Here is a 14,430-nt window from a genome sequence, read left to right as displayed (position 1 = left end):
GACCTACCCCTCACAAATCCGTGCTGACTATCCCTAATCAAGCAGTGTCTTTCCAGATGCTCAGAAATCCTATCCTTCAGTACCCTTTCCATTACTTTGCCTACCGCCGAAGTACGACTAACTGGCCTGTAATTCCCAGGGTTATCCCTAGTCCCTTTTTTGAACAGGGGCACGACATTCGCCACTCTCTAATCCCCTGGTACCACCCCTGTTGACAGTGAGGACGAAAAGATCATTGCCAACGGCTCTGCAATTTCATCTCTTGCTTCCCATAGAATCCTTGGATATATCCCGTCAGGCCCAGGGGACTTGTCTATCCTCAAGTTTTTCAAAATGCCCAACACATCTCCCTTCCTAACAAGTATTTCCTCGAGCTTACCAGTCTGTTTCACACTGTCCTCTCCAACAATATGGCCCCTCTCATTTGTAAATACAGAAGAAAAGTACTCGTTCAAGACCTCTCCTATCTCTTCAGACTCAATACACAATCTCCCGCTACTGTCCTTGATCGGACCTACCCTCGCTCTAGTCATTCTCATATTTCTCACATATGTGTAAAAGGCCTTGGGGTTTTCCTTGATCCTACCCGCCAAAGATTGTTCATGCCTTCTCTTAGCTCTCCTAATCCCTTTCTTCAGTTCCCTCCTGGCGATCTTGTATCCCTCCAATGCCCTGTCTGAAACTTGTTTCCTCAGCCGTACAGAAGTCTCCTTTTTCCTCTTAACAAGACATTCAACCTCTCTTGTCAACCATGGTTCCCTCACTCAACCATCTCTTCCCTGCCTGACAGGGACATACATATCAAGGACACGTAGTACCTGTTCCTTGAACAAGTTCCACATTTCAATTGTCTGCTTCCCTGACAGCCCATGTTCCCAACTTATGCACTTCAGTTCTTGTTTGACAGCATCGTATTTACCCTTCCCCCAATTGTAAACCTTGCCCTGTTGCACGCACCTATCCCTCTCCATTACTAAAGTGAAAGTCACAGAATTGTGGTCACTATCTCCAAAATGCTCCCCCACTAACAAATCTATCACTTGCCCTGGTTCATTACCAAGTACTAAATCCAATATTGCCCCTCCTCTGGTCGGACAATCTACATACTGTGTTAGAAAAGCTTCCTGGACACACTGCACAAACACCACCCCATCCAAATTATTTGATCTAAAGAGTTTCCACTCAATATTTGGGAAGTTAAAGTCACCCATGACTACTACCCTGTGACTTCTGCACCTTTCCAAAATCTGTTTCCCAATCTGTTCCTCCACATCTCTGCTACTATTGGGGGGCCTATAGAAAACTCCTAACAAGGTGACTGCTCCTTTCCTATTTCTGACTTCAACCCATACTACCTCATTAGGGTGATACTCCTCGAACTGCCTTTCTGCAGCTGTTATCATAGAATTTACAGTGCAGAAGGAGGCCATTCGGCCCATCGAGTCTGCACCGGCTCTTGGAAAGAGCACCCTACCCAAGGTCCACACCTCCACCTTATCCCCATAACCCAGCAACCCCACCCAACACTAAGGGCAATTTTGGACACTAACAGCAATTTATCATGGCCAATTCACCTAACCTGCACATCTTTGGACTGTGGGAGGAAACCGGAGCACCCGGAGGAAACCCACGCACACACGGGGAGGATGTGCAGACTCCGCACAGACAGTGACCCAAGCCGGAATCGAACCTGGGACCCTGGAGCTGTGAAGCAATTGTGCTAACCACCATGCTACGTTGCTGCCCCGGTGGTTATACTATCTCTAATTAACAATGCCACCCCCCCCCCCCCACCTCTTTTACCACCCTCCCTAATCTTATTGAAACATCTATAACCAGGGACCTCCAACAACCATTTCTGCCCCTCTTCTATCCAAGTTTCCGTGATGGCCACCACATCGTAGTCCCAAGTACCGATCCATGCCTTAAGTTCCCCCACCTTATTCCTGATGCTTCTTGTGTTGAAGTATACACACTTCAACCCATCTCCGTGCCTGCAAGTACTCTCCTTTGTCAGTGTTCCCTTCCCCACTGTCTCATTACACACTTTGGCGTCCTGAATATCGGCTACCTTAGTTGCTGGACTACAAATCCAGTTCCCATTACCCTGCCAAATTAGTTTAAACCCTCCTGAAGAGTACTAGAAAACCTCCCTCCCAGGATATTGGTGCCCCTCTGGTTCAGATGCAACCCGTCCTGCTTGTACAGGTCCCACCTTCCCCAGAATGCGCTCCAATTATCCAAATACCTGAAGCCCTCCCTCCTACACCATTCCTGCAGCCACGTGTTCAACTGCATTCTCTCCCTATTCCTAGCCTCGCTATCACGTGGCACCGGCAACAAACCAGAGATGACAACTCTGTCTGTCCTGGCTTTTAACTTCCAGCCTAACTCTCTAAACTTGTTTATTACCTCCACACCCCTTTTCCTACCTATGTCTTTGGTACCAATGTGCACCACGACTTCTGGCTGCTCCCCCTCCCCCTTTAGGATCCTGAAGACACGATCCGAGACATCCCTGACCCTGGCACACGGGAGGCAACATACCTTCCGGGAGTCTCGCTCGCGACCACAGAATCTCCTATTTATTCCCCTAACCATTGAATCTCCGACAACTATTGCTTTTCTATTCTCCCCCCTTCCCTTCTGAGCTCCAGAGCCAGACTCAGTGCCAGAGACCTGGCCGCTAGGGCCTTCCCCCGGTAGGTCATCCCCCCCAACAGTATCCAAAACGATATACTTGTTTTGAAGGGGAACGGCCACGAGGGATCCCTGCACTGTCTGCCTGTTTGTTTTTTTCCCCCTGACTGTAACCCAACTATTCTTGTCCTGTACATTGGGTGTGGTTACTTCCCTGTAACTCTTCTCTATCACCCCCTCTGCCTCCCGGATGATCCGAAGTTCATCCAGCTTCAGCTCCAGTTCCCTAACACGGTCTTTGAGGAGCTGAAGTTGGGTGCACTTCCCACAGGTATAGTCAGCGGGGACACCGGTGGTATCCCTCACCACCCACATCCTACAGGAGGAGCATGCAACTGGCCTAGCCTCCATCCCCTCTTACCTGACAGAATATAGCCGCCCTGTGGACTAACTAGATCTTCGCCCTCCGACTCTGCTCCCAGTCAGCTACACTTTCTGTAAACTCCTGGCTCTCTTCTCACTCTTTGCGGAAATGTCGGAAACAAAATGAAAGGAGCACCTTACTCCCTCCTCACCTAACTCCCTCAGTCACCAAACTCTTACTATAGCACTCAAATGCACCAAATTCAGCACTCCCTCGGTCACCAAACTCTTACTATAGCACTCAAATGCACCAAATTCAGCACTCCCTCGGTCACCAAACTCTTACTATAGCACTCAAATGCACCAAATTCAGCACTCCCTCGGTCACCAAACTCTTACTATAGCACTCAAATGCACCAAATTCAGCACTCAGTGCAAACAAAGTCTGCACTGTAGGGGATCACTTTTATACTGTGAATCTAGCCTCTGAAAACTGGCCTAATCCAATTAACTAATTAACAAGCTCCAGCTGCAAGTGCCTAGAAGTAGAAGCTTGTTTAAAGCTGATTGAAAATTCACCTTCTTCAAAACCAAACAGCAACTTTTAAGTTAATTAACTAAATAAAAGAAAGACTAAACTTTAGATAAAAATGAAGCCTTATACTCCCTCGGTCACCAAACTCTTACTATAGCACTCAAAATGCACCAAATTCAGCACTCTGTGCAAACATTTCTCCTTTCACATAGAAGACAAACATTTCTCCTTCCACATTCAGGGGTCGATGATATTCATATCCTGAGAAATTAAAAGGCTCTCAAACCTTGAGTTTGCTGCCTGTAAGTCTTTCCATTCCATACCCTGTAAAAATAATCAAAGTAGAATGAAACTCAATAGACAGCACAAAAACAGGTCATTGTACCCAGTGTCAGTGTATATATTCCCCATGAGCCTATCACTTCTCTCTGTCAGCAGGTATTTCTATTCCTTTCTCTCTTGTGTCTGCAACTTGCTAAGTGCATTCATGCTGTTTTCCTCAACCAGTCCCTGTGGCAGCAAGTTCCACACCCTCTGGATAAAGACATTGAATCTAACCAGTACTATCCTGTGTGGCTGCAGAGCAATGCTGCCTCTTTTCTCAATTTCCTGCAGAGGCTGAATCATTGTTGATGAAAAAGCGTTGAGCCCAGCAGCATTACTCTTGTCTGATCATCTCTGGAAAGCAGGCCTACCAGAAAAGTCAGCTCAGCCTTCACAACACTCACAATACAGCCAATACCTTGTCAAGGAACTGCAATGAACCACAAACAACTATTTGTAGGAACCACTGTCTCCCTATCCTCCGGTAAAACATCTTGAGATGTCAATGGCGATATGTGAATAAGATGAGGCGTCTCTTCATTCAAGTTTGTCAATTGGAATTCGACACCTTGAAGGCTGTGGATGCTCAGTCGCTGAGTATATTCAAGACTGAATTCAACAGATTATTGGATACGGGGGAAAGAAGGAAAATGGCGACAAGGAGAAAAAGTGGAGCAGGCTCTATGTCCTCCAACTGCTCCTGTTTATTCTGCTCTTAAGTAGCTCTTGATGGACAGTGTACTCTTTACATTTAGTAAAATGACCAATAACGATTTCGGATTTTATTTTGCTTCCATTCAGGTTCCGAGAATCGTAGAGATGCATTGCACAAGAGGGGGCGATGGGGGTTGTTCAGCCCATCTTTCCTGTGCTGACTTTTAGAAAGAACGGACTTGTTCAGTCCCTCAGTCCAGTTTCATGTCCCTCGCCTTGCACCTTCTCATCCTCAGGTAACTATCCACCTCTCTTTTAAAATTAATTAGTGAATCGTATCGCTGCCTTTTCAGGCAGATCCTGGAACTCACTGAGTTTTGCTCAACTGCCATTGTGATACAGGTAGTTCAATGAAGGTTTTGCAGTGGGCAGTACGAGAGTATTTCAAAAATATCAACTGAAAACTATGTTTGAATATTAAAATTATTGGATGGGAGGGTAGAGCTGGTCCAGGGTTCAGAATGATTTTTCTTCTGGTCACTGGGACCCTGAAGCCTCCACTTCCTGTTCCTTCACCAAAATGGCCACATGTGCGCCACTTCTACCAAGTTTCTACTTTGTTTCTACCAAGGTGGCGGCCGGTCACCCTGGGTCAGTGGGCTGACACTAGACTCTGGACACTTTGGGAGCAGAAGGGGACAAATAGAAGTGGAGAGACAAGAGGTGAAAGAGACAGATTTTATACAACTACAACTTCAGACATGGTTGAATGGTGGAGTGGACTCGATGGGCTGAATGGCCTTACTTCTGCTCCTATGTCTTATGGTCTTATGGTCTAACTTGAACAATAACTTTGACAGAATCTCAAACCCCCAACTTCCCCAAAGTAAGAGGTGTATATGAAAACCACCACCTCCAATTCACACATCGTCCTGACTTGTCTGACATCCAGAATTGGGTGAACAGACATTTCCTCCAATTAAACATCGGAAATAGTGAAGTCATTGAGTTTGCACATTCTCCCAGTGTCTGCGTGGGTGTCATCCCCACAACCCAAAGATGTGCAGCGTGGGTGGATTGGCCACGCTAAATTGGAAAATAATAATTGGGAACTCGAAATTTATTTTAAAAAATAAATAGTGAAGCCATTGTCTTATGGCCCTGCTACAAACTCCATTCTCTAGTCACCATCCACCTCCCTGGAAACTGTGTTTATTTTATCCTTTCACAGGGCGTGGATATTGCTGGGAGAAATCATTGCCCACTCCAAATTGCCCTTGAGAAGATGGTAGTGAGTTGTCTTCTCAAACCGCTGTAATACATGATGTGTAGGTTGAGTCACAGCATAGCCAGGGTGGGAGTTCCAGGATTTTCACCCAACAACAGTGAAGGAACAGTGACATAGTTCCAAGTCAGGATGTTGTGTGGCTTGGAGGGGAACCTGCAGGTGATGGTGTTCTCCTGTGTCTGCTGTGCTTGTCGTATGAGGTGGTCAAGGGTTGAAAAGTACTGTCTAAAGAGCCTTGATGAGTTGCTGCAGTGCATCTTGTAGGTGGTACGCGCACTGTGTGCGACTAATGCAGATTTCAATGTCATATTTGACCAGATGAGCTTTTGACTACATATTTGCACCATCACTAAGACTGTTTATATCCAGCTCAATAATATTGCCCTCACCTCAGTGTGTCTGCTCTGAAACCAACATCTATGCAACTGTTATCTTTAAACTTGATGATTGCAACATACTCCTGACCAACTTCCCAACTTTTATCATCTGTAAACCTGAAGATAATTTGCTGCTCATTTTCTCACTCTTACCAATTCCCTTTTCACTTGGCGCAGTCTTATCAACTGGTTGAACTGTTGATTACCAGAGGCAGCAGCAACACATCCAGCTCTACCTGGCCCTGCTCTCCTCTGCCTAAATTGATCACTATTTCTGGATTGTTCCTGGAAGCAAAGACAACCCAGATTCTGTTCTTCATGAATATCTTCTTAAATCTCTTTCCTGACTTCAAACAAGTGCAAGGAGCTCATTGATTTCTTTGTCACTGACACTGATATCATCCGTTCAGCTGAATCTACTTCCAGAGGTTATTTGTGAACTCGCCTGTGTCTCATTAGGTTTTGTGACTGCGTGAATCTCTTCCCACACATGGGGCAGTTGAAAGGCCTCTCCCCGGTGTGAACTCGCTGGTGTGTTAGAAGGTCAGGTGAATTAGTAAATCTCTTCCCACACTTGAAGCACATGAACGGTCTTTCCCCAGTGTGACCACGTTTGTGTTTCAGTAGGTGTGATGAACTGCTGAATCCCTTCATACACACAGAGCAGATGAATGACCGCTCTCCAGTGTGAATTCGCTGGTGTGTGCGAAGGTTGAACAATCGATTAAATTGTTTCCCACACATGGAGCAGGTGAAAGGTCTCTCCCCTGAGTGACTATGCAGATGAGTTTCCAGTTGGGATGGAGATATGAATGCCTTCCCACAGGCCCCACATTTCCATGGTTTGTCTGTGGTGTGGATGTCCTTGTGTCTCTCCAGGTTGGACGATTTCACACCTGTAGATTTCAAATTTCCCATAAAAAGAGTTTCTAAACATCATCATTGTCAACACCGAATAAAAATGAAGGAGAGACAATTTTCGTTTGTATGGAACAGGCTTTCTGCACTTCTTTCTGCGAAACAGTAAATCCTCATCACATCCATTCTCCCTCCTCCCTATGCTGGAATCCAAACCCCAGGGTGACAAACCAGCCCACATTTTATGGGCCATATTTGAATCCACTGAGATTTGCTGCTTGGGTGTCTGACTCGTCAACTGGACCTATGTAGAACTCTGTTCCAACCCTTCTGGCAGCCAACCACCCCCTCCCTGGCCTCACATTTCTGTCAGCAGCCCACCCAACACCGCCCACCTCTTCACGCAGACCCGTGCAGGCTTACCTTTAATTTTCACCATGAGAGTTTGTCAGTCTGCCAAACCTTTCAAATCACCTTCAAAATTCCTTTCCTTACAGTTTACCCACTCCCTCCACTCTGGCTGGGTTCAGTTCTCAAGTCCCTCTGTGTAGAGTGAGAATAAATGGGTAATTTTCTCTCCTGGTCACTGGTACCCTGATGCTCCGCTCACTCTGTTGTTTCAACAAGACAGCCGCAGCTGAAGCAAACAAGCCCCGGGAGCTGCAAAATCAGGATCTGTGTGTTCTTCTTGGGGGTTTGGGGCCTCCAGCAGGTGTTTGTGAATCCTCCCCGCCCACCTCCCAGGGCTTCCTTCCTTTCCAGAGATCAGAGTCGTCATTGATTTGAGTGCAAAGTGTAAGCTCTTATTTATTGTCTCCCCCCTCCCCCATCCTCTGATGTGAACCATCCTCCAATCGCTGAAGCAGGATGGTGACCTGTAACCTGGGCCTGTTCCTAGGAGGGTGAAGCCCCGCAGCTGCAAATTAGGGAGCTGACAATGATTGTGAAGGGTTTGTGGATCCTCCCTCCCACCGCCTGACACTAACTTTGCTTCCGCGGGACAAAGGACTCTCCTCCAGACGAACAATAGCATTGCGCCTGCGCAAAAACATCATGTTTTATGATTTTTACTGCAACAAACTAGAAGCAACAATGCCTTAACACTATTTTTATAGGGAACGTATCCCTTAAACTATAAATAGAATGTTGCTCTTTTACTTTTAAGACAATCAAAAATCACACTCCATGGTTACGTCACAGAAGTTGTCACTCAATTCTCCTGGAACCAGCCCAATGTGATTCTTCGTTCCTGTGTTTACTTCCATTCTGTTCCTTTGCCTGACTGGCAATCCTTAACCCCAGAAGTATCTTTTGCAGTGATGGTTCTCCTGATGATATTCAGGTCCTGAAAAACCAAGTGACTCTTCCAAATCCTGAAGTGACGTTCGTTTTTTTTCTGCAAATCTTCATCTAATATCCTGTAAAAGGATTTTATAAATGGAAATTGAGAACAGGCAATTCTAGTTTCCATCCAACACACTCTCCCTCCATTCTCACTCTGTAATGTTCATCCTCCTAATTCTCTAAAGGTGCTGATTCAGGCTGACTGACAGATCCCTGCTCACTGCTTCCCATCTTGGAGAGGCCTGAAAATCTCCATGCAGACTGCCAGACATAAATATGTCTATATTACTGAACTCAAAATGTGTGGAACATATCGACTAGATTCACTTCCTTTCTCTTCAGTTGCTGCAAGTTACCAATGACCCCTCAGGATGAGAAAAGAAATGGAAAGATAAAGTAGACTTGGAGCGGCTGCTGCCTCTTGTGGGGCATTCCAGAACGAGAGGTAATAGTCTTACGGTAAGCGGTAGCAAATTCAAAACAGTTTTAATTTAAAAAACATTTTTTTTTAGAGTAACCAATTATTTTTTTTTCCAATTAAGGGGCAATTTAGTGTGACCAATTCACCAACTCTGCACATCTATGGGTTGTGGGGGTGAAACCTACGCTGACACGGGGAGAAAGTGCAAATTCCACAGGCAGTGACCCGGGGCCGGGATCGAACCCAGGTCCTCAGCACCGTAGACAGCAGTGCTAACCACTGGTCCACAGTGCTGCCCTATTCAAAACAGAGTTGAGGAAAAACTGTTTCTCCCAAGGGCTGTGAATATGTGGAATTCACTACCCCAGAGTGCAGTGGAGCTGGGACAATGAGTACATTTAGAGTTGGACAGATTTTTAATCGGGTTCAATGGTTCTGAAGAACTCTCAGGACAGTGGAGATAAGGCCAGGATGAGATCAGCCATGACCGAATAGCAGAGCAGACTCGATGGGCCAAATGGCCTAATTCTGCTCCTATATCTTATGAACTTCTGGTTAAAGTCCAACAGGTTTATTTCGATGTCACTAGCTTTCGGAGCTCTGCTCCTTCCTCAGGTGAAGGAGCAGCGCTCCAAAGCTAGTGACATCGAAACAAAACTGTTGGACTTTAATCTGGTGTTGTAAGACTTCTTACTGTGCCCACCCCAGTCCAACGCCGGCATCTCCACATTATGAACTTATGAAAGGGGGAGACATTGATTTGCTCCCAGATGTTGCCCAGAGGAGGAAGTTTTAGTCTGAAACTCATTGTCTAATCTCCACATTGTGACATCACAAAGGAGATCATCCTCTAAATCAGCCAATAGGAATCGATCCGCTCCGCGGTGACGTCAATGCATTAGTGCGCACACGCAGGCGCGCGGACGCGCGAGCCCCGTCCCCACCCTTTGTTCTCTCTTCCCCAACACATCCTCGAAACGGTTTCCAGGCAACCGGCTGACAGTTCCGGCCGTCGGTGATATCCCCCTCCCCTGACCCGGGACTGCGCATGTCTCAGGGAGAGGGGAAGCTCCGCATGTGCAGGAGAGCTCACTTCCGCTGACCTTTCCGCTCAGATGTTCACCAATGGAAAGACTGGGAGGACCGGAAAGAATCTGCCCCTCCGCTAATCAGATGCGGAAGTTGGAAAAGGAGGTTTCTGCGGAGCAAAGCTGTTGTTCCTTGAACCCTGAATGAGCTTGAGCTGCACACAGACTCCTGTCTCCAACATCTGTGAGTAAAACACTTTCTTTTCTTCCCCTATTCTCATTCTCACCTTTAATTGGTCACTTGCAGCAACTGAAGGGAAAGGAAGTGAGGGTGCGGACTCTGCAAAGCTTGGCCCAGGTCGCTCTCTCTCGCTTAAAGACATTGACATCCTTTGCTCTCTCAGCTCGACACATTTATTTGTCTGGCTAAAAGGATGTTCACAATTAAAGGGCTGGTTTCTCCAGGAGATGGCTGGCATTGATGGGGTCAGTAAACAGGCCAAATCCAACCCAGCCAGTTACTTCCCTGTCAGAATACTCTCCATCATCAGCAAAGTGATGGAAGGAGTCATCAAAGGTCCTATTAAGTGGCACTTATTCTGCAATAACCTGCTCCAGGAAGCTCAGTTTGGGTTCCGCCAGGGTCACTCAGCTCCTGACCTCATTACATCCTTGGTTCAAACTTGGACGAAAGAGCTGAATGCCAGAAGTGAGGTGAGAGTGACTCCCCTTGACATCAAGGCAGCATTTGACCGAGTATGGCATCAAGGAGCCCCAGCTAAACTGGAGTCAATGGGAATCGGGGGATAACTTTCCACTGGTTGGAGTCATACCTGGCACAAAGGAAGATGGTTGTGGTGATTGGAGGTCAATCATCTCAGCTCCAGGACATCACTGCAGGAGTTCCTCAGGGCAGTATCCTAGGCCCAACCATCTTCAGCTGCTTCATCAATGATCTCCCTTCCATCATAAGGTGAGAAGTGGTGATGTTTGTGGATGACTGCACAATGTTCAGCACCATTCTCAACTCCTCAGATAATGAAGCAGTCCATGTCCAAATTCAGTAAGACCTGGACAATATCCAGACTTGGGCTGATAAGTGGCAAGTTACATTCGCGCTACACAAGTGCCAGGCAATGACCATCTTCGAAAAGAGAGGATCTAACTACCACCCCTTGACATTCAGTGGCATTCCCATCGCTGACACCCACACAACCAACATCCTGGGGGTTACCATTGATCAAAAACTGAACTGGACTAGCCATATTAATACTGTAGCTACCAGGGCAGATCAAGGGTTGGGAATCCTACGACGAGTAACACGCTTCCTGATACCCCAAAGCCTGTCCACCAGACATCTACAAGCACAAGTCAGGAGTGTAATCGAATGCGCTCCACTTTGCTGGATGAGTGCAGCTCCAACAACAAAGAAGCTCTATCCAGGACAAAGCAGCCTAATTGATTGCACCCCCTTCCATAAACATTCAAACCTTCCACCACCTTCCAAACAGTAGCAGCTGTGTATACAATCTACAAGATACACTGCAGTAACTCATAAAGGTTCCTCAGACAGCAACTTCCAAACCCACAACCACTACCATCTAGAAGGACAAGAGCAGCAGAAACCTGGGAAGCCCACCACCTGGAAGTTCTCCTCCAAGTTACTCACCACCTTGACTTGGAAATATATTGCCATTCCTTCACTGTCCCTGGGGCAACATCCTGGAATTCCCTCCCTAACAGCACAGGGGATGTACCTACACCTCCAGGACTGCAGCAGGTCAAGAAGGCAGCTCACCACTACTTCGGAAGGGCAACTGGGGAAGGGCAATAAATGCTGGCCTGACCAGCATTGTCCATATCCCGTAAATTAATTTTTAAAAATTTAATATTGGACAGAGATATGTCTAGTGTTGTTATATGGTATGTATTGTAGATATTATTGATGGTTCTGTAATAAAATACATGGATTATTATTTCTACATTTGTAACGTAGTACTGTACCTACATTATATATTTCCAGTTATAGTCATTGCAGCACTGACAGAATCCATTTGGGAACTCAAGTCAATGCTGACTCTCTGTACAGCAATCCAGTCAGTGCCATTCCCCCTCGATATCCCTGTTCACCTGCAAGTTTATTTTCTTCAAGTAACCATCCTATTTTACTTTAAATTATTGATCATCTCGACTTCCACAACCCTTGTGGGCAGTGAGTTCCCTGTCATGACTAAATAAAATTCTTCCTCAGAATTTCCCTACCTCTAATCAGTAAATATACTTATATGGAGATTCTCTACTCTTGTACAGGTTTTAGTGAGTTTAGATTTGTTGATCAGCGCCTTCACGAAAACTGGGAGGGAAAATAAGTGAATACAATCTGTATATTACACACATTTTTCATCCAGTAATATCGACATATATCTGTCTGGCAGCCTGCATGAAGATTTTCAGGTCTCTGTGTCCAGGACAGGAAGCAGTGAACTTGGATCTGTCAATGAGCCTGAATCAGCACCTTCAGGAGAATTGGGAGGGTGAATATTAGATACAATGAAAATGAAATGAAAATCGCTTATTGTCACAAGTAGGCTTCAAATGAAGGTACTGTGAAAAGCCCCTAGTCGTCACATTCCGGCGCCTGTTCGGGGAGGCTGTTACGGGAATTGAACCGTGCTGCTGGCCTGCCTTGGAGTGTGTGGGATTGAGATTTACAGCATTTCAGGGGAAGAGAGAGGAAAGAATGTTCGATATAAACTAGAATTGTCTGTTCTGAGTTTCTATCCTGTACTGACAATGATTACTATTGTAAAATCTGTTTGCAGGAAGTTTGAACGAGAGGAGTTTGAGGCCGATATCTCAAACTAAATATCACATCAAGAACTGACTGAGTAACTCAATTCTTGGGATCATCGGCCTTTGAATCTAGAAGGAGAAATGTTTGTCTATTCTGTCTGCTTCACGAGATTTTAAACATCAGTGTGTCTGGAAAAGCACTGAGACACACACACACACCCATGTGAGACTGTTACAGAGCACTGACTGTGGAAAGAGCTTTAACCAGTGACACAGCCTGAAAAAATACTACACCATTCACAGCAGGGAGAGACTGTATAGGTGTTCCGTGTGTGGACGAGGCTTCACTGATTGGTCAACGCGGTGAGACGCAAGATCACCTGGACCATGGAGAAACCATGGAAATGTGAGGATTGTGGGAAGGGATTCACAGCCCCACACGAGCTGGCAAGGCATCAACACAGTCACACTGGAGAGAGGTCGTTCACCTCTCAGTGTTTAAAGGGATTCACTGCCATTGGCAGCCTGCGGAGACACGAACGAGTTCACACTGGGGAGAGGCCATTCATCTGCACTGTGTGTGAAAAGGGGTTCACTGACATTGGCAGCCTGCGGAGACACGAACGAGTTCACACCGGGGAGAGGCCATTCATCTGCACTGTGTGTGATAAGGGATTCACTGACATTAGCAGCCTGCGGAGACACGAAAGAGTCCACACTGGAGAGAGGCCTTTCACCTGCTCTCAGTGTGATAAGGGATTCACTGACATTGGCAGCCTGCGGAGACACGAACGAGTTCACACCGGAGAGAGGCCATTCATCTGCACTGTGTGTGATAAGGGATTCACTCATTTACACAACCTGCAGACCCACCAGCGAGTTCACACCGGGGAGAGACCATTCATCTGCACTGTGTGTGATAAGGCATTTACTCGGTTACCCCACCTGCAGAGACACCAGAGAGTTCACACCGGGGAGAAGCCGTTCATCTGCACTGTGTGTGATAAGGGATTCACTCAGTTATCCCACCTGCAGAGACACCAGCGAGTTCACACTGGGGAGAAGCCGTACATCTGCACTGTGTGTGATATGGGATTCACTCAATTATCCAACCTGCGTAGCCACAATGTCACTCACACCAAGAGCAGGCCCTTTAAATGCTCTGACTGCAGGAAGGGTTTCAAAAGCGCTCAGCTACTGATGTCCCACCAGCGCATTCACACTGAGGAGAGACCGTTCAGCTGCTCTCACTGCACAAAGAGGTTTCAAACATCATCCAGAGTGCGGAGACACCAGCGAGTTCACACTGGAAAGAAGCCATTCACCTGCTCTCACTGTGGGGAGGGATTCACTCAGTCGTCCAACATGCTGAAACACCAAAGGGTTCACAAGTGATGTTGGGTTAGATTCTGCTGTTAATCACATCCAGGACTGAACCTGGAGTGGGTGAAAGTGTTTGTCTCCTCGCCAACTCCTGGTGCTCGGACGTGGTGACCCTGGCGAACTACTGCTCCCCGGATCTGGAATACCCGACTGTGAAGTGCCGTCCAAACTACCTTCCATGGGAATTCTCTTCTGCCATCATCACGGCGGTCTACATCCCACCCCAGGCGGAAGTGAAGAAGGCGCTTGATGAATTGTACACCGCACTGCTATAAATAACAATGAAGCAGAATACCCGGAGGCCTTGTTCATCGTGGCCGGGGACTTCAACCAGGCCAACCTCGAGTGTACTGCCAAAATTTCACCAACACATCTCCTGTCCCGACAGGGACCCCAACATCCTTGACTGGAAGTATCGGCAG

At 46.7% G+C, this 14,430-nt stretch overlaps 1 long non-coding RNA gene across 1 annotated transcript; it reads right to left on the bottom strand.

Annotated features, from left to right (window-relative positions):
- Nucleotides 1-8,090: 8,090 nt before the first annotated feature.
- Nucleotides 8,091-9,882, bottom strand: LOC140422710 (uncharacterized). Its single transcript, XR_011947561.1, has 2 exons — nucleotides 9,749-9,882; nucleotides 8,091-8,457 (listed from the first exon to the last, which is right to left on the bottom strand). It is a non-coding gene; the product is annotated as an uncharacterized lncRNA (long non-coding RNA).
- Nucleotides 9,883-14,430: the final 4,548 nt, after the last annotated feature.

This window comes from Scyliorhinus torazame, chromosome 5 (assembly GCF_047496885.1).
Source record: "Scyliorhinus torazame isolate Kashiwa2021f chromosome 5, sScyTor2.1, whole genome shotgun sequence".
NCBI lineage: Eukaryota > Metazoa > Chordata > Chondrichthyes > Carcharhiniformes > Scyliorhinidae > Scyliorhinus > Scyliorhinus torazame.
The sequence above is the reverse complement of the archived record's forward strand: the minus strand, read 5'-3'. Positions and strand labels throughout refer to the sequence as shown.